We start from the raw sequence: 27,048 nt of genomic DNA on the forward strand, positions 1-27,048 counted from the left end.
AACGGACCGTCACCGCCGGAAGCAGCATGCCACCCTGTTTTCCGAGCCTTGTGGTTCCTTCGGGTTCGGCCGTTGCCTCTCGCGTGTGATCTCTTGGAGCACGAGAGCAACTTGAGATATTTCCTCGTTCTTTGAACAGTTTGAAAATGAAAACAAAACTCGATAGTGGAATTGTTTCGATTAGGGATGAAGGACCAGGGGTCGATCGATTGGAGGAGGGCCAAGCTGAAACGATAATTGGCGAGTCAATGACACTGCTTCTGTACAATGGAACAATATCTGTCCACCACTTGCCAAGCAGGCATTCTTCGATCACTCAAAGCATGTGAAACATTTGTCAAATTTCATTCGAACTCATTGATTGTACTAAAAGCACAAGGAACGTTGAAAATGAAATGACACAAAGCAATGGATAAGAGAAGGCTTCTGAATATTAACTTCTGGTATATTTACAGTCCGCCAATTCCAAAACCATTCTTAAGGTTTACGCAACTCCACGAAATCGTTCTACCACTGTCTCTACTACTTTCAGAGTCCCAGGTCCAGACATCCGACATCCCGACGGAACAAACGGCTCTCGCCAATGATAATTCTTTCGTCCAGCGTTCACAGCTTGGCCGCTCGAACGCTGAGATCGATCAGCTGACGCCGGATTCACGATCCGGGGGGTAGCTTCGTACCATCCACTTGAATAGAGTGAAGAGGAAAGGAACAGGACGAGGCAAGGCAAGGTGCTCATTGTGATGAAGCATGAGTCTGACCTAGTCGGGTAGTGGGGCAGGTCGCAGCGGATGATACATACATATTTATGTCGTGCACCGCGCGTACCACCACCGACGGCGCCTCCTCCACCGTACTACCATCCAACCAACCCCTCTCTCTCTCTCTCTCTCTCTCTCTCTCTCTCTTTCTCTTTCACACTGTCTCTCTTATTCGTTCGAACACTCTCACTCTCGCCTCGTTTCGCTCTTCCTTTCCTCTTTCTCTCTGTTCTCCGGGACTAGGCGTTTCGCGCTCAGCCCGGAGAGTTCAGCTCGTGCTACCAACCCCCTTACGCCGTCAGCGTGGAAGAGGGACCAGGGCAGGGAAGCAGGAAGCCAGCCAAGCAAGCCAGGCAGGCAGGCAGGCAGGCAGGCAGGCAGGCAAAAGCCAGCCAGGGTGCCATTGGCCTTCGCCTCGCCGGTCTGGATTGCTAATCAGGACGCGAAGGTGCGCATCCCGAGCACGCGCCGTTTCCAACGCCGCCGTTGGAAACCAACCACGAGGACGAGAGCCACGTGAGACGAAAGCGTGAGGACCCCAACTCCCTCTCGCGAAATTGGAACGCTTCTAGTTCTCTCTCTCTCTCTCTTTCCACCGTTTCGCCGAAAACTTTCGCCCGCGTCGCACGCGAATCATTTTCCAAAACGGGTGAATGGTTGTTCGACTTTTTGATGTTTGTCGCCACTGTTGTGTAACAGGAATACTTGTGTAAGACTATTTATTTACCTCTGTTGCACGCACGTGTGAATGAGAGGAAATAAGAAACAGAGGGCTATGCAAGAACGAAATTAGTAATTCAGTAATAATGGTGTGCTTCAATTTCTTTCTAGGTTTCCAGAGCGCGAAGTTTACAGGGGACGAGCATTTGGATATTTAACCAAGTGAGCGCGAGTTCGTAGCTGTGACAGTTAACACCAACTTCGTGGAGAGTAAATAGTTTACGTAAGATTATAATGTATAATAGGTAAGTTCGTGTGATAAGAGTCTATTGATTTTGTACCATTTATTGTATAATATAATAGAAATGGGAATTGCGTGACACGTAGTAAGAATTCACGTTCAAATATGTGAATTCAGGGGGTAGGTCACCCAAGACAGATAAAATTCGTGAAAATCTTTAAAGTTCAATTTTACGCTACAATGTTTTCCTATTTTCACGACGCAAAAAATTTCGGTTGATTTACGGAAATGACTGGTAGAAATGTATCATCTAAAGTATATGATGTACAATTCTCTCGGCATTTCAATTATTTATAAACATTTTAAATTGATTTTTGCTACAAACTGTGTTGTCATTTCTGCAATAATTAAAGCTCTGTGCCACATTAATTATTATTTCAGATAATAAATTAAATAACACGTTTTGAAATTTAAAGCTGAAAATCGCGCTTGTAAATCCTGAAAAATCTCTCCAAAAAAAATTCGGAATTTTTCGTTTAATACATAACTACTAATCCGCGAACTGTCGTGTAAATTCATATTTTTGAGAATAAAACCTAGACAGAAAATTATTCTGCGTATTACGTATACCTCGCGTGATTCCATGCATTAAAATATTCGTAAATTAATGCGTGAAAATAATTATCTACAAAAAAGAAAATTTCTAAACTTTCGTTCTCAAGATAATCAACTCTATGACTGCATGTATAATCCTATCATGAGTAATAAAATAATTACTTATGAGATAATAGATATTGACAATATATTGAGCAAATACATCAAATACATCAGATTTACAAGAAAAAAAAGAATCAGATAATCAACCTTTTGAATAGAATATCGTACGTTAAAATTTTTAATTTGTAAAGAAATTACGTCACATGATATATGAAGCCAATAAATTAAGCATTAATCCACTATAAAATTACACTTTAAATAATCACGTAACATAGCTGTAACATTACACTTCAAATGGTCACATAACATACCTGTAACATTACAGTTTTAAATAATCAATAAAATCGAATATGACGTAATTGAACAACTGAATCTAACCTCTAATTTAATTTAAATCACTTAAATGATCTCGTCTAACCTGCAAACAAAAATCACTTTGGCAACACGCTCGTGTCTCGCTTGGATCGTTCTTAATTCGATCGACGAGCAGAGAAATATCGTCGACCATCGAAGACGGTTTCGGCCGTTTCCGAAACGCGTGGAACGTGTTAATGGCGCGGAAGGAAACGAAGAATGCCTATCTCTCGGGACAAATCCACGGGATCTCATTACCAGGTACATGGCGCAAGCAGCAGACCGATTCCGATCGCATGAAACCATTTGCGTAACCGATGGCGCGTGTTTTTTCTCTTCCTTTCTTTGTTTCTCTGGGCGATTTCCATCGGGATGGACTGAAGAGCCGGCGAAGGGAAGACACGCGCATCCTGGGTAATCCGTGACGACGCGCGCCTCTGCTGAACTTCATCCTCTCTCGTCCTCCTACTCGTCGCCACCCCCCACGACGAGCACCGACCGCGCCGCGAGCATCGGTGCCCGTCGTAAATTCATACAAATCCGCCATAAGCTTCTATCACCGTCGATTAACGGGGCCTGTAATTACCAAGAGCTCCACTATCATATCGTGTCCGTCGGTCTTTGTTTTCTGTTGCTTCTTCTGCGAGAGAGAGAAAGAGAGAGAGAGAGAGAGAACGTCGATAGTTAGGTCGAACAAAGTTGATTACTTTCTTTTCCAGTGACACGGATTTGCACCACGATGGATATCAAATTAGAATCAGGCACATCACGACGAACAGATCGACTTGTGGAAAGAAACAGCGGGTCGTGGATTTTGGAAATTTTTACGAAGAAACTTCGAATCGACAAGAAACTCGAGAAATCCTAATTCTATTTCGTCATTTCTAACGCCGATGTTCAGATAATTCTACAATAACGATGAAAAGGGAAAAAGAAAATCGTACAGTGAGTTTCAAGGATTTGCTGTAAAGGGACATCGATCTTCGAAACGGTGGTCGATTTAACGGAAAAAAAATTGTTTAACGTACGTACGTTAGAATTTTCACAATCTTCGATAAAAAGAAAATAAATAGTACAGTGAGTTTAGGGTTTTAGATTTTGACTTTTGAAACGGTGGTGAACCCGGTTACAGAAGAAAGTTTCTTACGTATCATCTTTGCTGTACAAATTTAATATAAACATTTCAATTTTCGCTGTTTCCCCAGTCAGATTTATACTGTTTATACTACTGATTGTGCCATCGGTCTCCAATATATTCGTTGAATTCGACTTTGATCTACAATCGCGAAAATATTTTGATGAGCGTGGGTGACTCCGGGGAGCAGAGTCGCAGCCTTGCCAGGCGACACTGTCGCGTTGCATTCGAAGTAGCATGCCAGCGGGTCAAGTGTCTCGGCAAGTAGAAGTTAATTAAGAGCAGCGCATGGAGCAAAGACGAAAGATCGACGACGCGGCCTCGGCTCGTGCATGTTGGTCGAACTGCATTGCCGCGTAATTGTATTACCGTGGAAATAATAGCGTTTCCGTGACATGGCGCCGCTACTAATGGGAGCGTATCGAGCTCGACGCAGAGGGGCCATTTTTGTCGTTGAAAACCACCTACGGTTTGGATCGTACAACTTGGCAGAATTTTATTTTTTCACTAACTTCTCGCAAGAATTTTTACTCTCAACTGATGGAACATTATTGTGTACTATATGCGTATATATAATATAATATAATATCTAATGATATAATACTATATAATATATAATATACTATATAATATCTAATGATATAATAAATATACAAATATTTAGAATAATACATATAATATACTATATAATGCAATACCTAATACCATATACTATATAATATAATACCTAATACTGTATAATATATAATATATTATATAATATAATATCTAATGATATAATAAATATACAAATATTTAGAATAATACATATATAAGATATTAAAATAATAATAAATATATAATATTAATATCTGTGAATTCTATACATGTGTACAAATTTAATAAGGTACATATACCTACATACAGATTTATCATAGAGATAATCAATACAATATATACAATATTGTATATAGATATTATTACATTGAAATTTCTGTGACAGTAAAAAGTCCTAGGCCTAAACATCCGTACACAACAAGAAGATCTGCACCGCCGGTCAAATTCGTTCCGTCTACCGCGAGAAATTCGAAAGCGCTGAAACCGCGATGCCGCGGGTCATCGAGCGCGATTGAACTTTCGAGGTTTTCGGCAGCGTCGAGGAGAGTGTCTAATAACAGTGGAGATTCGCGGACAAGTAGTCCAGCGGGAGTATCAAAAGGGAGAGAAGGGTGCTGCGTGGAAGCCATCGGATCGACGTAACCGGTTACGCTCGATTTCCTGAGGGATCCGGGATCACGCGTTGCCCGAAATTCGAATGTTCGCGAGAGGAAAGACACGATGGCGACTCGAAGGATTGCTCGAACCGAATCGATGGAGGGGCAATTTCTAGTAATTAACACTGACAGCGAAATATGCCAGCTATTCGAAAACGAGTTTGCACCCCTTTGATTCTCAAACTGAATATGAACATCGTCAATGGAGGATAGGGACACGATTGAGAATCTACAGGATTCATTGGCAGTGATTTTTCGTTCGTACGACGTTAGAGAGTTCGTGTTCCAATAATTAAAAAAACCATGCTGTTAGAAAGGGATGTTAAAAAATAAAGGAAATTTGTGATTATTCGGTTTTCAGCTAAGTATTATTAACTTTCCACGACAGGATTTTGCAAAATATAGCTAAAACACAGTACGTGTTACAAAACTGACTTTAGGTATTCGTAATGAAAATAGCTTGTTACACGTGTCTCTGTAATAATTAGAATCTACTATGCTATAAATCAACAGAAATTTCTCGTTTTCACATGTAATCACTACAAGTACTTGTTTCATTATTTACTACTGCGGCATTTCACTGAATATAATAAAATGTCGAAAAATTTGTAAACGTCGAGAATTGATCTCTTCGTCGGTGAATGAGAAGATTTGAATGTCGGCGAGGATCAGGGAGAGCGAGTTCTTCGATCGAAGGAGGAAAATATGCCACGCGGGATGGCTCGATACTCCACGAACGAGCACTCATTTGTTAAGCCCTCTTATCGAGCGTGGAACTAACGGCGGAGTTTCCCTCCGAAACGTATTCGGGAACAGGAAAGAGAAAGAGAAAGAGAAAGAACGAGAGCGAGGGAGGCGACGAGGGAGTCGAGCGTGAAGAACGCGAACCGAGTAAAGCGCTCGGCTGCAATTTTTCTCGCTACATACGTGACGGGAGTAGAAACGACCGGCGAAGCGGGGAGCAGCAACGAGGAAAGAGCGGGCAGAAGCGCGGTGGAGAAAAAGTCGCTCGCGAATTTCCGGGGAATCGCGACCATGGCGACTAAGAAGCCGATCGCGCAAACTGTTTGACGCAATTTAATTCTCGATTAATTTCGCGCGATAAGATTGCGTCTAATTTTTGTATTTTTGATTAGTATCATTGAACATTGTGAAATTTCGCTCTTTTACATCATCTAAAATTTTTTTCACTATTGCTTGCGAAAATATTCGAAAATTTACGGGAATATTTGTTAAATCATGTAATAATGACAATGTTTCGATATTTTACTGACACTGTAATGGAACATGGTTACCGTGATCATGTTGAAACGAATCTGAGAAATATATATACAGAAATTATAATTATTGTAATTATAATTACAATTTTACATTTTTATATTCTATTATGTAAAGCTCACGAAAGTATTTAAACAATAAATTACATCAATAATTACATTACATTGTATTAAATTATATTATGATTTTCATGAACTCGTAGGAAATTTACGCAGAATGCACGTAACACGAAGATTTCTTTAATATTTAATGTTATTAATATTAATTAATACTAATACTCATAATATATTAATATTATTAATATTTAATAACAGATAAAATAATTTTACAAGAGTTTTATGTACAATTTTCATAATTAACTGTTGCATAGAAGAATCTGTAATTTATTAATAAAACTCCAATATTCAATGCTACCACCTGCAACATTTATCACACATTTTCTCTATTTATTACACCTTTCTAGTCTTTCACTAGATTCACGACGAACTACGCGACAATTGGCAAGTAACTGACAAACTTGGAAAGTATCTGCCACGATTCAATTAAAAAAAAATTAGCGAATTTCGTTCGAAAAGCGAGGCGAAAGAAAAGAAATTTTCGTGGCGGAATCTCGGACGGGAAACGAGGCGTGATCGTGGCCGTGGATGGAAAAAAGGGCGGCGGGAAAAAATTGCCGCGAACAGACACTGCCGGAAGTAAATCAGACACTATCGGAATTCACATTAGATCGGTAAGCCTGATTCGCATTGACACGTATCGTGCCTCTGGGGCAGAAAATATGATTGCTTCGTCTCCGTTGCGTTGTCTAGATGGGTAAGCAGCATCGTGGGAGGTGGAGGGGGAGGATAGAGGCCGGGATTAATGCCACCTTGGGGGATTCACGTGGCTTTTCCACCTTCGGTGCCGTCGCGTTCACCTCCTCCTCATACGGACTCGCGCGTACGTTTCGTCTCGCAGTTTTATGCCTGGTACTTTCAAGACTCGCGGGCCTCTTACGAAGATTAGTCTTACTCCCTGCGAATTAAATTGCGAGAGCCCCGGTCCCTATTCGCTTTAGCTCTTCTTCGCGATTCTTCAAATTATTTGCGCGCATTTGAAGAAGATCCTCCCCCTTTGCGGAACAATGAGATTACCAGCTGAATTTTGTCTGAGAAGACGGATAAATTTTTTTTTTTTTTTTTTTTGTCTTTCTTCGTTTCATTACGTAGGTGAAGAAAAGTTTCTTAGTTTCGTTACCTAAGTACAAATTAACGACGTTTGATTCTCAAATTAATTATTTCTATGAAAACGTTCATCTCACGAAGATTCTAAAAAGTCATTTCCCTGTATGAATGGGAATCCATACTTGTGGCTATTTAGCCACATTTATGCACTCTAGTTGCGTATCTGTAGATCTTCTCTTATTCTAAACTAATAAGAACATTAATGGAATTTTCGTTTAATAAGAACAATTTTTCCGATATATAGTTACATATATTTAAATGTAAATTGTAAAAAATTGTTAGTCCATTTAAGAATGTTATTATTTGGAAGGCTGTTGAATTATCTAATCTTTTTCAGCACCAATAATTTTGTAGAGTCTCGTTCTTTTTGTGCATCAAGAATCTTCATCATTCCCACTTACTGTGAAATCACATTTTGGATATTTTCGTTCATAAATGAAACGTCGATCTATCGCAAAATCCTGTATTTATATATTTTAATAACTCCTCTCGCTATTGTATTTCGTCAATGAATTACACCATCGTCCAAAACTTTGGTATAAATAAAATTTTCTCAACAAATGATTACTCGATATCTAATGATCATTTAACAAGAGCATACATGTCCGTACATCGTCCATCTCGAACAAATATTGCAAACCTTCGGACGATAGTGTTCCAAAACACCAAACAACAAGAAAAACAACGAACATGAAAAATTCGTCTTGAACGGATCGTGGATTTCGGGGTGGACCGTGACCACCCCCGCGCTCGATATAATAAAGCGATCGACTTATTTTTATAAGAGAGACGGATCTTCGGGGAATAGCGTTGTTCGACGATAAGTTGAAAATCGTGTCGCGATGCTCGTGCCGCCATAAATCGCGCCGGCCAGAAAGTCACTCACACTCTCTCTCTCTATCTTTCTCTCTCTCTTTCTCTCCGTTCCTGGTAAAGCAAGTGCCCGATGCCGGAGCAAAACCGAAAACGTGACGGTCCGTGGAAACGGGGATAAGAAATCACGCCCGGGAAGATATAAAATTCCATCAATTCGCGGCGGGCACGAAACAGCGGCATTGCCCACGATACATTTTTCTCGTTCGGTGCTGCGTCTGTAAAAACCGCGCGACCAGAGAGCCCAAGGCTCGCGCAGGCGGACACAGAACGGACAGAGACGAAGGAGAGAGTCCCTCTCTCTATCCTCCAGCCTTACGTATTTGGGGTTTCAGGCCTTATTAATGATTGATCGAGGGATATCGACGTCTCCCCTCTGACGCGACTGATATATAGGCGAGGAGGGGTGGTCTGGCGTGGCTTCGCACGTGACACAATAAAACGACCGCCGCCGCCGCCGCCGTATCGATAGCTTATTGCCAGACTTTTTATCGATCCTGATAACTTTCCGCGTCGCTGTTGCCCCGATCTACTCGGCCCAACTTTTATATAAATCGCACGTGTTCCTTTCTCGTCCGGACGGAGGGCACGCGTTGTTTTGCCAACAGATTAGTCCCAAAGCAACTAGCCCCCGCTCTCCGCCGAGTAGTGGTTATCTAAATGGGCGCGCGTTGGTCGATTTTATAGATAATCCAAGTTGCGTTGATTTATTTTTCTCTCTCTCTCTCTCTCTTTTTTTTTTGACATCGTCGTCGCATTTCCCAGGGTTCATTTGGAAATGAATGGAAAATAGTATAAATATAATATAAATCAATTTCTTCGCTTCTGGAAGGTCCTATTGGAATTCGCGCATTTGTTTGAAAATTAATATTACACGAATAATTTTAAGAAATACTCTAGAATATTTCAAAGGCAAATCTCGGTTGGTCGCACAGTTGGGTGTTTTTAATTCTACACTCTCGAACGAAAATCGTCGATTTATTTAGAAAACAGACTGGGGAGGAAATCTCTGCGCGGCCAGAATTTTGTTTTCTCGTAGAAGAGAAAAAAAGATTATCACTTGGTCATATATAAGTAGCAAGCAACAAAATCAATTAAATATCACTCTGAATATTTTCCTTTTTTCTTTACTATCAACTAGAAACGAATACCACACGAATGTTAAAAATACCGACATTTGAATCTCATTCGTACACCGTCGTTACTTAAAACGTCACTGGATTTATAGAACCATTTATTTTTCAAACATAAAAAAATCTCTCAAAGATAATACATCTACTGGATACCATTTTCTCTCTCTCTCACTTTCCCGTACTCCCCAGAAGCTAAAACAGCCACTGCAAAAAAAAAAAAAAAATGTTCGTCGAGCGAACAGTGGTTTTTTAATCGAACGGAGCGATTTCTCCGCTCTGATTTTCAAATTTTTTTCGTGTAGCCGCCCACGCGTTTCGCTACCGCTACCCCCGGCGTGGCACATGTCGCGACATGTCGTTTCCACCAACGAGATCCCCGAGGGAGAGACACACCGGGGGTTGGTTACGATCCAGGAACGGTGTAGATATAGAGTTTGCGGTTTAAAACTCTGTCGTTTCTCCCTTCTCTGTGGTAGTGGTGGTGGTGGTGGTGGTGGTGGTGGTAGTGGTGGTTGGTGGTCGTCGTCTCGTTCTCGATCGGCAACGAACGACCCCATCAGCAACTCCGGGATTCAGCAGGCTGATCAGCAGAAATGCGCGCGCGGGCCCTTGCCTTCACTTGCACTCACGAGAGCTACCCTCGAGTACAAGTCGATGTCTTTACAGTCGATGACTACCCTCTTGTTTCGACGACGAGAAGAAGGAGGAAGGGAACGAGGATGACAGAACGGAAACTGGAATTCGCTCTCTCTTTTTTTGACAACGCCGCGCATACTCGTCGAGTTCCAGGAGGGCGATCATTATCCCGCGAGCCAGAAATAAATAATTTCGCTTCCAATTAGCCTGAAATATTCTATGTAATAGAATATTCTATGGTGCAGGGTGATTTATGAATATATATTCCAAGGATAATATTTCCATTCGAGAGGATGGATCACGTTAAGCGAAGCTTGGAAATTTTTTAAATAGACAACGTTTCTATCAACGAAGAATTTGATCGAGATATATAAATGTGACTTGGAATTCTCGAAATTGTTCACAACGATCACTTCTTGCTCCTATTCATGCAACTAAGAGTGAACCTATATATGAATATTAGGCAAGATTGTTACTTCTTTTAACGAAATTGTCTTAATTAATTACCCTTGATTATCTTGTAATAATACAATATAATTACGTAATTAATATAAAATATTTCTCACTAAAAATCACCCCCGTTCCCCAAATGTACTAGCAAACTCCAAACTAAAAGCTGACATTTAATACACCCGCGTGCGAACAATATTTATTCTGCATCCGTCACGAAGTCGTCCGAGGGTTAAAACTGAATCAGAGGAAGATTCAGTGGAATCTGTTCCGAGCGAACGAAACGGGAAGCGCACACAGTCTCTGTGGCTTCGCCAAGTGAAAACCAACCACCACATCCGTCGCCTGTTCGATTCAAGACGAGATATCTCCGAGACGCTAAGCTACCTCTTTCAAGGTGAACTTTCTTCTCGCGCCACTTTTCTTCCTCCTCTCGCTGCCGCCATCCGTCTTTCAATTAAAAGCAATTACACGGCGCGGTTCGATAGGGACGTGGGGTGAAATATCGGAGGAGCACGCGGCGCACCGTCACGGAGAATAACGCTCCGCGTCACGGAAGCGAAGTCGCACCTGATAGGCGCGACTATAAACTTCCCGAAGGAAGACAAACGCGAGCGCGCTCGATGCTGCCGTGGGGGTCGAACGTTGCATCATTGATGCGGGTCTATTCCCCAAACGGCGCTACATCCGCCGCTAAGGTCGTGGTTTATCTGGCAATAACTGTGAAATATCTGCGCGGGCAATGCGCCGCGTCGTGGCTTGATTGGCGCGAGCCGCTGGCATCGCCGGTAAATCTCGTTCCTCGTCCTACGTTCGTCTTCTCTTCTCTTCTCTTCCCACGACTTCTCCGAGCACTTTACTCGCACAACGCTTACTTTTTTCATTTAATACGCTACGAAGATGTTTAAAGGGTTTAATTGTGACGCAACGTCTGAATCCATTTCATTTCTATGGATGAAATATATATTTATTTAACCGCGGGAGCTGTTGTTGTCTGTTTCGAAATTTTAACTCGGTCCAAATTTCCGAGTGTGTCTTTGCACTTTGCTGTGCAAACTCAGGAATTGTTTTGCGTTCGACGAAACACGAGATGGTACGAATCGTTCATCCGTCAATCTTGATTTATTGAATCAAATCGAATTAAGACACATTGAAATTCCAAGTTTAATACCAAGCACAGTCTACATCTACTTAATGAAGACACATCAGGAAAAGGTGTATTTAATCCTCCAATTTTGAAAACCAATAACAGAATTATAAAGAGACACATTACAGAGACAAAAGGTCTCTACTTGGCTCCTCAGTTTCGAAGACCAAGCACAGGCTACACCCATTCAATAGAATTACAAAGCTAGCCAATTTGTAGTTTGTGACAACGAAACGAGAGTGATTTGCCTAAAATTAAGATACACACCGGTGTATAATTGCCCTCTGTACGATTTGTACGTTGACACAATTTCAAGAAATGAATCATTTTACTCGGACGAAATAAAATTAAAGGCACAATTGGAGATTTGTTCCAGGGATAAGAAAAAACGGATCATCGTTACGTGTCGTCCCGTTGATTCGAACCCGAATCCCTCGGAATTATCTTCGTGCCCCAGTTTCCCAATTTCCTCGCCGAGGAAACGGCGAACATGCAGTTCGATTCCGAGCGCAAGAGTCAATCGCGCCAGAGGGAAAGAGAGATGGAAAGAGAACGATTTGAAACTCGTCGGCTGCTGAGTGAATCCTTCACAGAGAAAGAGAGAGAGAGAGAGAGAGAGAGAGGGCACAGGATATAAATCCGGACGGCGTCGATCGAAGGATCGAACGAGGAGACAGCGTGATCCGCTTCGTACGCCACGGGGGGAACGAACCACCGGTCTCCTCCTGGCTACTTCTCTCGTCGTCCGAACAACCGATCGGCCAACCGAAGGAAGAAAACGGAGCGGAGATCGCAAGTGGCGGCCCTATAAGGGCCAGACGGCGGCTGCGAGGCCCTTGCCCGGTAACAATGCGGCTCCGGGCTCGGCTTCGCGGTGTCTCGTAAATATAAATGATGCGGCGACGCGGTTATAGCCGTGCTACCGTGCGCCAGGATACCAAAACGCACCGACATAAGCACGTACGCGGTGCGTAGACGTGCTTCTTTCTTCCTAGTCATCGCTAGTTTCGCTCCCGATCACTCGAAAAGTTTCTCCTCCTCGTCGAGGACGTGCAATCATCTTCGTCGCCCGATTTCCTCGAGGATTTCGCTTCGATTCTGAACGTGTGTGAGCGTCGAGCGTTAGAAAAGTATTGGAGTGAAGTGTGGTTTGTCTACCGCGAAGCGTATAGTATGATAGATCCTTTTTTTTTATATCTCATGTTCTATCCACAGAGCGTAGAGTATTGTAAGATCCTTCAGATTCGAATCGACTGACTTCTGACTGTCCATAATCGTATTGAAATCCCAAACCCAAAGATCGGCCACGGTTATTTTCACTCCTGCTAAAGAAATGTAAATATTTCGCGTGAGCACTGTATGGACACATTCGCAAAGGAAAGCAAAAAAAAAAAAGTATGAATATATATATATATATATATAAGTATTGGAGAAACTCGTAGTGAAGATCCGAAAAGTGTGGTTTGTCTACCGTGAAGCGTATAGTATGATGGATCCTTTTTTTTATATCTCAGGTTCTATCCACAGAGCGTAGAGTATTGTAAGATCCTTCAGATTCGAATCGACTGACTTCTGATTGTCCATAATCGTATCGAAATCCCAAACCCAAAGATCGGCCACTGTTAGTTTCACTCCAGCTAAAGAAATGTAAATATTTCGCGTGAGCACTGTATGGACACATTCGCAAAGGAAAACAAAAAAGAAAAGTATGAATATATATATCTCGCTTCGCGACTGCGAAGTCCAATGAAACTCGTACTGCCCGAACGAAAATTCGGAGGCAGCGATAAAAGAAAAGTCACAAGATCGAAAGACTCGGGTGGTTGTCACTCACCAATCGAAACGATCTTCTCGTTCTCATTGTTAGACACTGTTAGACACGGCTCTCTCGACTTTTATATTTAACTTATATATTTGTAATTAAGCGTTCAGGTTAGATAACATCCACTTTCTCGTGTTACTAGCAACTACTACAACTGAATAAATGATACGATCCTATATCTTTCAAATATTCCAAGGCTTCTTCTCCCTCCCTGAATCTTCACTTTGCAACATTTCGAGTTTCCTTTCATTATCACATTCGGAACAAACGATTGACATACGTTCAGATAATAGAATCAAATCGATTGCATTATCGTGTCACAGATATTTGTGATCAGATAGAAATGTGTCCTCAGTTGACCTCTTTCAGCGACTTTGTTACTCTGCTTCGAGAAGGGAAACTCGACGAATGAGAAAGAAAGGGAGGAAATAAAACGGGTGGAATCAATGTTACAATGAAACGAAAGACAGAGACGGACCCCCCCTCATCCGGTGAACTCGAGGAGCGACGGTGGTGGCCAAGGGAGGCGGCGGCGGAGGTGGAAGTTAAAAGTGGCGTTAGAATGCAGTTGTAGGTAAAGAGGAAAAGGGATAAGAGAGAGTTGAGGGGGAGGGAGGGAGGGGGGAGATAAGGTGGAAGGTGCCGGGGAGGCTGAGAAGAAAGATCGAGCACGAAGGCGAAGGGAGAAGAGGGCGGGGTAGGTCCATTAGGCGGTATCGGGACCATCGCACGGTAGCACCAACGCTCTCTGCATCTCAATGCTCTCTCCGTTGTGCCCCTGTTGCCCGAGAGAGCACACAGCCACGGCGGAGAGCTGATTTTTCGGTTCCCCCCCGGCCTCAAGCACGGCCACGACTCGACTCGTCTCGACTCAACTCGATTCGGCTCGACTCGACTCGACTCGACTCGATTCGATTCGACTCGACTCGACTCGTCGCGGAGCATCGTTCCGCGCTTCTTCGGCGATCGGCGGAGAGTCCGCCGCCTCGAGAGGGATCGTCGACGTCGAAAGAAAAAGCCGACCCACGTCCGAGCGCGTCCCCGGCCCTGCAGCTGCCCAACACCGGTAGCCTACGGCGGCGTTCCTCTCTGATTTCGGCCCTCTTCGATGCATCTCTCCACCCTGTGTTCCGCAAACTCCCTCCCGAATAGCAACCTGCTCCCTCTCGCCTTCTTTCCTCCGCCACTCCGTTGTTCTCTCACTCCCGACGTCTACCTTCTTACCGATTTCAATCCGCTCTCTGTTCCAGCAACTTTGTTTCAGGGAGAGTTACAATTTAGATACGCCGTCGTAACTCTTTGGAGAACGGTGGTAGAGCTCGAGGAACGTGGCACCGCGTTCTCGCCTCGTACGTGTTGAGACGGGACATTTCGAAACGTTGAAACACTCGAGAGAGATTGAAATAACCGAAACTGGAAACGATGAAGTAATTGTAATATCGGAAGGTGCGCTTTTGTGGAAGGAATTCGAAGTCCAGTGACTTTTATTTATACTACCTTTTGTTAAATCTTTATTCAACTTTCTCGCTACTAATGATGACTATAGTCAATCAAGTCTGATGCTCGGTGTACTACCGACGATTTTAGCCACCCAATAAAATTTTGCGTTCACTCTTAATTTCGATAGAAATAAAACCATCTGCGTTAGGATTACTCCATACCGCATTCATGCAAAGGATTACCATAGCGAAAAGGTTCAAATATTGCCAAGTTGCTGAAACTCGAGTGAAAATTGTCCAAACACACATACACACACGCACGTATATTACCAACCCTCAAGTGGACACGCGCTTCGAGACCAAACTGAACAACTATCGAGAATATAAATATAATTTTAAAGCACCGAGAATAACTATCGAAAACTCGAGAACAACTTTCGAAAGTGACTGCAGCGTACCTTCGATCAAGGAGAGTAAGAAGAAGAAGCGCCGTGGCTACCGTAACGATTTCGCCTTTCACGGATGCATGACCGTTATCAGAAGAACGGTCGCGCAGCAGCGGCGGTATCTCAATCTGAAAAATCCATTAGCGGCGTATCCGTCGCGTTAGGTTCCGCTAATAGCCCGGCTTAATCGGATTATAAAGAATCGAATTAGGGTGATTGCGCTCGGTTCGAGTCTTCCGCAGAAGCGGACGCGCCTCGCGCGACCGCAACCGCACGGCTGTGGCTGTCTTTCTACCGGTTTTCGAAAAAACATAATTTCGAGATCTTTCGGTCTGGGAATTTCAGAAAAACGCCTGGCTCCGTTTTCGATCCGCGTCGCGATCGTGATTCTTATCTCGCCGACACTTTTTTTCTCGCTTGCTAATGATCGGTCGTCGTCGTTTTTGACTTCGAGAAATTCCACGTTCTCTCTTTTCCTTTTCTCGCCCCCTCTCCCGTTCCTCGAGGATCCTCTCAACGATACGAGACACGAATTTTTGCAACAAAGTATACGTACTCCCGAATACACGAGCGGGGATTTTATTCCGATATAAAATACGGCGGCTGAAAAAGCTGACTGCTTGCACTTGGATTTTTAACGACGAAAACAGAGCAAAGAGTCGAAGCTATCATTGTAATACTTTTAGATCAATCGAAAGCATTGTGTAGAAAGTGTATTATAATTATGAATATCATTCTTATGAAATTCATCTTAAAATTTAATTATTAATTAAATTGGACGTCGAAGAGTATACGTTCAAACTACTTTTCTTACCTGATATGTGCGAATATTGGAAAGAAAAGTCACACTTAAATAAATTAAAATCAAATAACGTTATCATGATTAAAATTCTCAATTTCAATATCTCCAGTTTGATTAAATTTTATTATTCATCTCGATCGATGAAGAAATAAACGCAGAACACAAAATCCAAGACCATTGTATTGCTACAATAATCTGTGATCCAACAGCGCCAAGTTAAGTTAACCCTACGAACTCATTAAAATTTTGTTTCTGACATTTTTCAGTATAGATACAAGAGTGTGAGAATATATCTCAATGTTAGAATGAAAGGCAAGTCTCGTCGAATTTCATTTAATTCGTACGTCGAGTTCCTCAACTTCAAACTTAAATACGATACCGACCGGCACCGGAGGTGGCTTTCTTTTTTCGAAGCGAAGGACGCGAAAGAGAGACGAAAGACGAGCGAGAAATCGGTGAGGTAAGCCAAACCGAGTCGAACACGGCGACTAGATTTTCCTGTCAATAAATCAAGCCGGTAGCGGTGCGCGAGGCAACCGCAACGTTTCTCTCAACCGCTTCGCGACTCACCTCCGTCGTCGTCGTCGTCGTCGTCCTCGTCGTCTTCTTGGCCGAGAGTACAGTTTCGCCTCGTTTCTCGGCAACAGCCAGAAAAAACCGAAACTTCCTCGGCAATCTCTTCGCGACGTGCAACGCGTTACGACGTCGAACCTTGTCCTTCCCTGCGTCAGAATTCACGGACTCTCGAGAACCCTCTGCTTTCAAAGGGGGGACCACACGACATTATATCGAGAGACAAATCGACTGTCGATCGCGAAACATCGAAACCGCCTCTCGTAAAGAACGAAATCGATCACAACGACGATTTCCATGTTTCGTTCTGTCTTTTTTCTTCTCTGTTCGAGCGAGCGAATCTTGCAAAAAAAAAAGAGCAAACTTGGAACTCTGATTGTGTAATCAACGAGTGTCATAGTTCTGCTGCGTAGAGTAACATTCTACTTCGGCTAATAATTTTTTATACGACAGGTAAAATCGGTTAATCAATCCAATTATGTCTTTCGAGACTACTGAAGTAGACCAGTTTGATTGATTATTGTGATTAGGGTAATTCAGCATCAATTACCTGCTCTCCGTTTCTCGTGTTTTATTCACGATCAGCTGAATGTTTTTAGCTTTGGGATAATTCAAGAGTGCAGAAGATTTCAATACGTAAACACTGTTTTGGCGGAAAAAATTATTTTCAACGAAAGTTATTCAGCACAATTTTTCTTTAACTGTAAGTGAAAGAACGTCGAAGATTTCTAGTTCTTTCTTCGCCAGTAACACTATAAATTTTACGTTTAAATTTAAATTGTTTCTCGACATAATTTCGAGTTATTATACATCAATTGAATGAATGAAAAGGATCATTTCTTATCACTTCATTTGAAACAGTAGAGATCTCGAAATCTCCGTCTGCGGAAAAATCGTTACTGCCATTTTATGATGCCCCCTGTACCGAATAACTCTTGTTAATAAAATAAAATAAAATTGTTCGTACTCCAAAAAAACAACAGGTATATCTCAGAGGCTTTCAAACGTAAATTACGCTGTACGTAACAAAAATGTGTAAAATACTTGTCGAAATACAGAAGAAACTATTTTCTATTTAGACTCGAAGAAAAACGACGTCTGTTCGTATGAACGATTCGCGAATTTCGCGCGCTGGTCGTCTACTCTCGTTGAATTCCACGGTGTATAATCGATGGGCGACCGCGGACGATCGGCCGAGCAATCGAGACGAATGTACGAAGAGATAAAGCGAACCGTCGCGGCCGTTTAATTGGAGCTTCTGACGCGTTTCTGGCATTAAGTATGATGTTGCGTTGAGTTCAATTAAAATGGAAATCGGGGATCGCCGTGGCCATTTCGTCTTCGTTCCTCTTCCTATCTGGCCTCCGTTCTTGCCCCCTCCAACCACTACGCGTTCATATCTTTCGCACACGTGTGTACTTATAGCTCGTGAACGTACTCGTAGTACAGAAACGTACCATAGAAGAATTTTTACGTACTTTTATTTATCTGGTGCACATTTTGGTACAAGATATTTTAAAGTTTAATTAACGCTGCAACGAGACACGAGTGATACAATTGTATCTGGTAACTATAATGAAATCTTACTACATTTCTAGATTTGTTTCAAGTCTCATCAATATAATAGAACTTTTGTCATTTTGTGCTTCAATGAAACAATTATGACCTTATACGATTCCAGATTTTATCAATAATTCTCAAGAAGAACTTTTATGTATATATATCACGTATGTTGGATAAAACATATTTTGTTAACACAATAGGAAACTCTAAGATATATAACATAACAGATATGTAAAAGAAAATAAATTTTAATGATCCACTATACTCTTCGTCGTATAATAATCCATTTTGTGAATTTCGAACTTATTCTTTTAATTAGAATTCTGTCTTCTGTCTTCTACATATTCTTAACAAACACTTATCTTCTAAACTATCCATCTGGTACAAATTTGAATAGTCATTTTAAACATGTAACAAGGTTCATTCCACGCACTCTCGAGAACTTTTTGTCCCAAATTGCAACAGTATATTTAAGCATAACTCAGGCGAAACGAATAATAAATAATAATAAATTTATTACTTCTCAATAATTTCTGCCCAGTGATATCATACCGACGGGTTCAAAAGAAAAAGAAAGCGACGAGTTATTGTATATACGGTCCGCGGTCGCTCGTTATGGTCCGCGAACCAGTTGCCAGCGCAATGGAGTTAATAGAAATAAATCCAATTGCCAAATGCCAGTTTGAATACTTGGAAACATTTTCAAAATCGTCAGGAATCTTGCCAATTATTGTCGTGACAACCTAACCTAAACCTAACGACCTGATTCTTAAACACACAGGTAATAAAAACGGTACGACTGGACAAGCGTGCGAATACTTTTGCGAACCATACCTATACCATATATACCTACGAAAGCAACACATCCGGCGGTCGTTCTCGGTCCCTTCCTTTGCTTTTCTCGTTGTACACAACGACCCCCGGTCGTATCAACTTGCTCATCCAACCTTCTTTCAACCTTCTTCCTCCTGTTCCTGTCTCTTAACCACGTCGGAAACGAAGCCACGGCCGCGAGAGAGCGAGAGAGGTTAGAGGAGCGCATTCGTGCGTCCCGATCTGAAAATAGTTCGGTTGCGCCTGGTTCGAGGGCCCCTTAATGAACCCGAGATTAGAAGTGAGTCCCGGGGTTTCGAACCGGTAGATACCGGGGCGCAATTAACACTGAAATATCATCGGTGTGGGCCCGTTAGGGACCGGTACATCGGCGTGTCTTCGCCGAAGTGGGGCTTCGACGGAGGGAGAAAGAGGGATCGGGAGCATCGAGACAAGGGACCAAAGGACCGGCCAATTTTATGGACTCCTAAATTAGCCGATGCCCGGCATGTCCGCCGATTCGCGCCAACTCGCCGTCAAGCTACTCGTTACGCAGGCCAACGTCCATCCTCTTTGGAAAAAGACAAGCTCGAGCCAAACATCGACGAGCCCGACGAGGCTTTTGTCTGCTCGCTTGCGCCCCCGCGACGAATTGGCCGACCGTTTAACTTCCGATTACACACAGAGACTTACCAAAAAAGATTTGGTATTTCTGACGCGTGGATCGTGAGATTTGATTTTTTTACCATTTTGTCTGTTGTCTACGTGTTTCGTTAATATAGAAGACCAGATTAGCATCTGGATTTGAAACTGGAGTTTATGCAATTTTATGTTCCTGCGGGTGTGATTAAGAAAGTGAAACGTTTGAAAAATTGTAGAGAGTAAATTCAATTTTCCATAAATCCGTAAAAATTCGCAGCCTACTTAATAAGCAAACGAAATTCTAGTCACATAACAAAGATACTTCGAGTAGTATCTACTTGTTTTCAGTAGTATCTTCAAATTGATAGTTGGTCACCATGGTCTACTGGATTTACTGCACGAAATGTAGCTATTCAAAGAAGTAAACAAATACGCATCAATTAACTGGTAATTTTTCTCCTTTGCTATTGCAACTGTTCTCCAATACGTGTCAAACTATTCCACAATACGAATCACTGCGATCTAAATGACAAAAGATACCTTCGAACACAAAATTTCGATTAAAAAATCGACTTTATTTGCATTGTTGTATTTAAATCGTAAAAACAGAAATTTTGCCAAGAGTCCGTCACGTTGGCAAGGAGTTTGACTGTCCCAGCTCAGTTGGTAGATGAAAAGTATACTTTGAAATTAATCAGGCACCAGTGTTAAGAGAGGTCCGTTCCGCGTGATTTCAAGGCGTGCTACCGCGCCGCCGTGCGTGGTCGAGAGCCGCTCCGGCGGTAGAGACTTAATAAGACATCGTGACTCGGCGTAACGTCAGCTCCTAAGTGATCGGTTAATTGTACATTAAACCGTACATAATAGAATTATCGGCCAAGGGGAGCGAAAGCGAGAGAACGAGAGAGAAAGAGAGAGAGATCGGCAGATTCCAGAGTTACAAGAGTGAAAAATCGAAACGTTCGCCGGGCGAATTCATCTTCTATTTATAGACACGTGCATCAGCGGATTATACCGGTTCGCCCGATTTCTTCTTTTCTTTTTTCGTTTCGTTTCGTTTCGTTCGAACGAGTAACGCAATCCGCCGATTACCTTCTACTTCCTTCGATAAAGTTGTTATTGATTTCGCGGCCTCTGCTCGTTTCACCATCGGCCAGCCGAATTCGCCCGCAATTAAGGAATTCGTGCGGCGAATTTCGATATCGCGGCGAGTCCGTGGGGCACGCTTGTTGGCTTGGATACGATCGCGAATCCATCACTCGCAGAAGCATTAAACAATTTTAATACTTTGTTTAATTCGCTCTTAAGCTTATGTTAATATTATTCAGTATCGTGGTAGATTGTATTAATTTCTATCCTCTGTATTTTGTTACGAAACGAAGTCCATCAATGACACTTGTATATAAGACATAGCATTAAAATTAAATGATCTAGCATGAATCCGAGTTGAAGTAATATTATATCAGTCAACTGTCACAGATTATATTAGTAATGTGAGAGATTTGATAATTATTTGTTAAAAGATTATTTAATAAATAATCACTTGTTGAATCATGTTGTAAAGATCTACAAATAATATCTACTGAATCAAGTATCACCCGTTTAATTTATTCCATCATTTTTAACTAGCTATGTGTTAATACCTGCCATCATATTGTAAATAAAATTATAAAGGCATTAAAAATAAAATATAAATCGACGAATAAAATGTTCCGCAACTCTTTTCAATCGATTCACGTTACATTTTCTTTTCATTATCATTATTATGCAACGCAATTATATTTATTCACGCAACGCAATGTTTAAATGCAATAAAATGAGAATTATTATACAATAGAGAAAACAGTAGAGAAAATTCCAAGAATTGTTCTCCACATGTCACCAAACCATTAGACCTTCGTTCAATTATCGTAACGCAACTAGGCGACAACGACGAGTCAGCGATCGATGTAACAGCCCAGTCAGGACGACTCTAGTTATTTAAATCGCGACGTGCCACAACTGGATCGTGCATGCGATCGAAAGAACCAGTCCGTACGCGTTCGACTAAAATGGTATCAGGCGAAGCACTTCATTAATTACCCCCAGCTTCTTTACTCCTGCCAGTGGTATTAGTTACTTCGACGTGCTAGATCCGTGTTTATACGAAGCTTAGCGGCCTGCTCGAGCGATAATTAATAGCGGCAGACGCGAATGAAATCATCGTAACGTGCCGTGACTGATTGCCGCTGTTAGGGTTAGCCGCGTGTATATCAAGCGTACACCCAGTCGAACCTAGCATCGTTGAGGGGAAGAGGAACGGAAGAGGAGGGAGGAGGATCTGTGTAAGATTAATATTGGTTGCTCACACGATTCACCATAAACGACGACGTCGCCGAGCCACTGGTTCGTTACCCTCTTCTGGTCCTGTGTACTCCGATCGCTAATTACCGCGATCGAGTCGTCCACCGGAAGACGTCCAACCGGATCCGGATCGTTGGACGTAGGACGTAGGACTCGCGAAAAGAGAAAAATGTGGGATGAGCGCGACTCGTCGAGCGAAGTCGGTCTTTCTCTTCTTTTTCTCTCGGTGTGGAAACGACTGAAACATTTTCACGCAAACTTGTACTTTCTTTTTCTTCTTTTAAGTATGGAATTAGAGAAATATATTCGAGTTGCAGTCAATTTTCTAACTGAGAGCAAGGATTTTTATGGTTTCGAGTAGGAAACGGATATTGGAGGACTATCGAACAACACCGAAGTTGCACGAAAGTATAATTTTTTTTTTTTTCAATGAATCTGTATTCCGGATACTTCGCAGAACTTTGCATTTTTGGATTTTTTTTACGAAACAAAATCAAAATAAAAATTTCCACAATTTTAAGCAATGTAAAACACCATCCAGTAGCTCTCTACGCTACGTGGCATACATCTATTGTATTAAAATCCAATTCAGCTGAAAATCTCTAATTCGACTGATAAAAAGCAAAACACTCAATTCTACTATAATCATGAAACCACTCAAAGGTGGTTCTAATTCAATAGCCATTCAATAAAAGAGTAGGTGTAAAATAGAATCAATGAACCGCAAAGTGCCGAAAAGGGGAAATTATACCAAATACCAAAGAGATTATACGTTACAACGTTCGCTCTGCTAGCTATGGTAGAAAATGGTGGACGTATCCTGTGTCGTTTTCGCGTCTTTAGCGGCCGGCGCGCACGGCCGCTGGCTAGAGCTTAATCGGCGGATTAATTATTTATGAGGCGTGTTTCATTCATTCATTAAACCTCGGCCTCGAGATCATTATGACGTGATAATGTCTTAATTAACGATGGTTAATGAATCCCTATCGCGAGAATCATTTCGCTTTATAATGCAGGCGACCGGCGGAGGGCCTCTAAACGGCGAATTAACCCCGCCGGTTAATAAACGAACCGAAGAAGCGCGCGTGCACCGCGTGGATCGCTGCACAGGTTACGACCGTAGACCCGCATGTTTCCCGAACGACCTGCTCGTGGTTAACGCATTTAGCTTCGGGTACCAATCGTGCGATCTACCTCCCCGTAGCCACTCTTTTTTCTCTCTCTCTCTCTCTCTCTCTCTCTTTCTCTTTTCTTTTCTCTTCTATTCATTCTGTGACCTGTCGCACAGCGGTCTACAACGAAGAATTCTCAGTGACATTTTGATATAATCCTTGAACAAAAGTTGTAGCAAATCAACTATCGAAGAAACAATACTTTCTGCAAATATAACATTGTGATTTATATTTTTGGACATGAGTTTGTGTTTTAATATACGTAGGGAGGAATTGTAACCAGTTTAATCCAAAACGTCGAACGTTTGAACAGTAGGACCAGGGTTTTAAAGTCGTTCTAAATGAAAACTGCAAATGAACTTGATTGAATACACTTTAAATAAAAATTTCGAATCTATTATAATCAGTCGAAATGCGATTGATTTGAGTGTGATAATCTCATGATCGACCGAAATAATTCACTTGTTAAAACGTCAAACTTTCCAACACGACATAAGATACATGTACAATAATATATATTGTACAACGTATTGTGAACAAATATGTCAAAAATTATACGTTCAAAGATACACATACTCGTCACGTTGCAAATGTGCCATTAATTCTAATTCTCTATCATCAATTATAGATTTCCAACTTAGAAAAAAAAAAATTGCGCATTTAAGTGTGGGAAATCGAACATCACGAAAAAAATTGTCGATGAAGAAACGGGTCAGAAGATCGCAATTTCGGGATCGAATCGTTGACCCATTAAAGCAAGGAGAACACACACACACACACATTGACCATAATACGTACGTACATGCATGCTCGAGTAAGAACGTGCAACGCGCCGGGTCCTGCAACGCCGTGCGCGAGAGATTATCGCGTACACGAGCCGAGAGCCGAGAGATCGATTAATAAACGTTGCTCCGTCTTTTTTGTCGCTTCCGAGAAATTCATTATTAAACCGCGCTTGTATCTCGATGCGCAATTTGCACGTGACGCGGTCACGTAACGCGGAGCGCCGCGCGCGAGCAAGCACTTTATTTATGGTTTGCTTTAGCTGTTCGTTAATCAAACCGATTGCAACCGAATCGGCTTGCGTGTTCCGAGCTGCTGCCTGGCCGCTACCGTATTTTCAATCGATCCCTCGCCAACACACATCGGCGATCGACTTATCGTTTATCGACGACGATTTTATTTGAAGATTCACGTCCAACTTTCACCACCTAGCCACCAATGAGATACGCTTCAAATCGATATAATTTGACTTGTTTTCAATTTCTCTCTGATGAATTTTAGTAAAATTCTGGTCCTTGTGTAATTTTGAATTGTCGAAACGAGTGTAATCTTTCAAGAAGAACAACATCTTCAATTCTAACGCTTCAATCGTAACATTTATCCGAAATTCATCGCTAGCTTCTAGTTGTTAAAACTGAGCTAGTTTCTTCAGTTGGAGTTAGTTTCTTGTCAATGGTTCCTAAAGTTGGTCGAATCATAGTTCCTTAAGACACGCGGTTCCTAGAGTTATTATTAACCAAATGGAAACTCTCATCTGAAATAATAGAAGAGAGAAAACCGCCGACTCTATTTTGAAAATATTTTCTCGTAACAAATCACATGATATTTCAGTCTGTTTCATCATCAATTACAGTGCCGGAATTGTTCTCAAGTTTACCTGCTCGAAACCATTAAAGCACGGATTACGGAGGTAAACCTTCTTAAGTGAGCCAATATAACGTTAAAATTATAGTATTATATATAATAATACGTTGAATACTATCATTATGATCAGGCTAGTTCTAGATTTGTGCGAGAAAACGTTGGGAACCTGATGGTCGGAACGGGTCCCGAAATTGTCGAAAAAGTCGGGAAACGTAACATTTGTTGATTTCACAAAATCATTATTTCTTTGAGAAAGAGGCATCGACAATTCATTTCACAAAATCAATTTCTTTTTCTTTCTTTTAGAAAAAAAAAAAAAACATTTCTAATTTTCTTCAACTCTTAAACGAGAAAACGTCATTTGAGTTTTTCCCGAAAAATTCCCGAAAAAAGCCTAAAATTCGATGTACTCTCGGAAGCCAGGGAAATAAATTTTTCCAAGCCAGACGTCGCGCACGTCTCGAACGAAAATCCGAGTGCTCAGTTGAGAAACGGCTCGGTCAACAGGTGAAGAACGAACGGGCAACGACTCGTCCAGCGCCGTGCGCCGGATTTATTCGCGGCGGTTTTCGCGCGCGGAAAAGGATCCGGTCTCTCTCGCGAGTTGTCCGAGTTGTTCGTTGACACTTGGCCCCGCGGCGCGGCGCGGCGCGGCGGGGCAAGGCGTGTAAAATCGCGCGAGGACAACAGCCGCTTAATTCAAAACGCGTATTGCGAAAAGTCACGAGCACGTATGCACGTACGTACGTACGTACTTACGTAGTTAGACTCGGCTTCCTGCGTCGTTCCCCCCTTCGATCCTCCTCTCTCCACCGCTCCTCACTCGCGCCGGGTTCGCTCGGAGAGCACGCTTAGTTACGTCTAGATATACCGGAAAATCCGGTATGTGACACGACCTGCCCTTCCCGTTTCGTAAAGTCTCTCTCTTTTTTTTCTTTTTCTTTTTCCTTCTCTTTTCCTTTTTTCGTTCTTCGTCCTGCTCGTCCTTTCGACCGCGAGGAACGCCAACGTAACGCAAACCAGTTTCTCCGCGCGTAACGTACTGGCCACGCCGCTGCCAGCGACGTAACAACCGCGCGAAAATCATATCCGCCGATCGTTCCTGCGATCCACGACGACGATCCGGGGACCGTTAAGGCACGGTTCACACTATTAATCTCATTAGGAATTTAGCTCGCTTCATTCGTTGGGTTGACTGAATGTTATCGTTGTCGGTGTTGTTTAATTTGCACTCGCATATATTGCCGACTGATGTTCATTTTCATTTGCAGGTCGGTGGCGTTTCGATGGATTTATTTTGGACGCAACAACGTCTCGAAAGAGGTTTGAACAATTTTTGCGAAAACTTCTGCGGACACTGAAAATTGAAGTCTCCCCTTCACAAAGACACCTTTTCACAATTTTATTGAATTCTGAACTGTAATTCTGTCAAAGTTCGAGTAAAGTGAAATCTGAAAAGACTGAAAAATTTTGTTCCACCATGGAATTCACCACGATCTTCAAGTTCAGAGCATCCCCTTTTGCAACGAGATTTCAAAACTTGCTGTACAATTCCGTTAAGATTCAAGAAATTCCTAATCTTAAATGTTCAAAGTAATAATAAAATAGTAAGAAAAGAAAAAAAAAAAATTCGCACAGCAAATTTTAAAGACCCGTTGCGAAGAGGAAAATTTACAATCTTCAACGCCACGGTGGATCCAGTCGTGAAAAAAAATTTTTTCAACGTTCTCGCAAACGTTTGAAAGGTATTTTTACTTCCCCGCTCGCTGCACGATGTAAAAACATCATTGAAAAAGAAACAAACTCGGGACTTTCAAGCGTAGAAACTTCACGCTTCGAAACGAGAACCAAATGGATTACTATCTCTTCCTGCGAAGTTACGACAGTTTCAAACATCTGCAAGTTATGTTAATGCTCACTGCTAC

The 27,048-nt window shown here is 42.0% G+C and overlaps 1 long non-coding RNA gene across 1 annotated transcript; it reads left to right on the forward strand.

Moving 5' to 3' along the window:
• The first annotated feature begins 1,146 nt into the window (after window positions 1-1,146).
• On the forward strand, window positions 1,147-26,731 carry LOC122534007. Its single transcript, XR_006307819.1, has 2 exons — window positions 1,147-1,726; window positions 26,395-26,731. It is a non-coding gene; the product is annotated as an uncharacterized LOC122534007 (long non-coding RNA).
• Window positions 26,732-27,048: the final 317 nt, after the last annotated feature.

The sequence above is a fragment of the Frieseomelitta varia genome, unplaced genomic scaffold (genome assembly GCF_011392965.1).
Source record: "Frieseomelitta varia isolate USP_RPSP 00005682 unplaced genomic scaffold, Fvar_1.2 scaffold_565, whole genome shotgun sequence".
Classification (NCBI taxonomy): Eukaryota; Metazoa; Arthropoda; class Insecta; order Hymenoptera; family Apidae; genus Frieseomelitta; species Frieseomelitta varia.